This window comes from Nematolebias whitei, chromosome 19 (assembly GCF_014905685.2).
Source record: "Nematolebias whitei isolate Nwh7 chromosome 19, NemWhi1, whole genome shotgun sequence".
Classification (NCBI taxonomy): Eukaryota; Metazoa; Chordata; class Actinopteri; order Cyprinodontiformes; family Rivulidae; genus Nematolebias; species Nematolebias whitei.
Window position 1 is genome coordinate 13,582,198 of NC_056516.1, and position 1,045 is coordinate 13,583,242.

At 39.6% G+C, this 1,045-nt stretch overlaps 1 long non-coding RNA gene across 1 annotated transcript in view; it reads right to left on the reverse strand.

Moving 5' to 3' along the window:
• Nucleotides 1-1,003, reverse strand: part of LOC119425434 — a 4,389-nt gene extending 3,386 nt beyond the window's left edge. Inside the window, exon 1 of the long non-coding RNA XR_005187567.1 lies at nucleotides 713-1,003. This is a non-coding gene — a long non-coding RNA (uncharacterized LOC119425434). The remainder of the gene's footprint in view (nucleotides 1-712) is intronic.
• Nucleotides 1,004-1,045: the final 42 nt, after the last annotated feature.

Below are 1,045 nucleotides of genomic sequence, written 5' to 3' on the forward strand. Positions count from 1 at the left end.
AGCATCCAAGGATCACGATCAAGAATTTTATTACCAGTAGGCTTTTGCGAAAATAATCCACCTTGGTTCATTTAACTGTACCTTTGATGGACACATGGACCAAATCCTAAAGTTGATTTGCTGCCATCTGCAAAGAGCTCCATTCTTCAGACATGCCAAATTTTAACCTTATAATAATGTTTAAATATATAAGTTACATGCTCCTCATTTCAGCAGGAAGTCCAGCCAGGCTGACCCCTGAAGGCCACACATGGCAGCAGTTTGTGCCATTTACACAAAGATGTAATGGATAGGGGCGTAAAGGTTTATGCAGTGGCGTTTAGAGATTGGAGCAATTTTCAGACCAAACCAACTAGACGTTAATGTCAGTCCAGCCAATTAACCTCCATTTACTTTAGTCTAAAGACGCCATCTTTAAGACTTTAGTGAGTCCTCCATTTATTTGAACGAGGAGGAAGTTAGAAATTACCTTTTAAAATATGTTGTACTTTTAAATAATTTCTATTTTCTGATCTCATGAAGACTATGGAAAATGAAATCTTAAGAGTTGAACAAAAGAGCTGAAAGGAACGTTTATGCCAGAGATATGTAAACACTTGTGTAATGGTAAACACACAAAGGTTTATTGAATTATTCATAAATCGTAATTCATTTACAAATCTTGCATGAAAGGCGAACTACCATTTAAATATGCATTCAGTGTAAAACTCACCACATTTGTTCAACTACTGCAGGATGAAAACAGTCTTCAGAGCCGCCGACTATTTTATGATTTCATTGGTAGCAGGAGTGAATCGGCTCCTGCTTCGCCATCTTGTATTAGCACGGCGCGAGCCCGCCACGTGCTAGCAGAGCCGCTGCGCGCGCTGCTACCTTCGTTCACATCTGAACGATGAGGAAAAACTCAATAAATAACTTACATTACGGCTAAAAAGTTCAGCTAATCCTCACATCGTGTTTCGACATTAACAACAACATGGCTCCAATAAGCATCCACACGCTAAAAGAATGAACCGCGGGCTGGTCACGATTTATATAAGGGGTC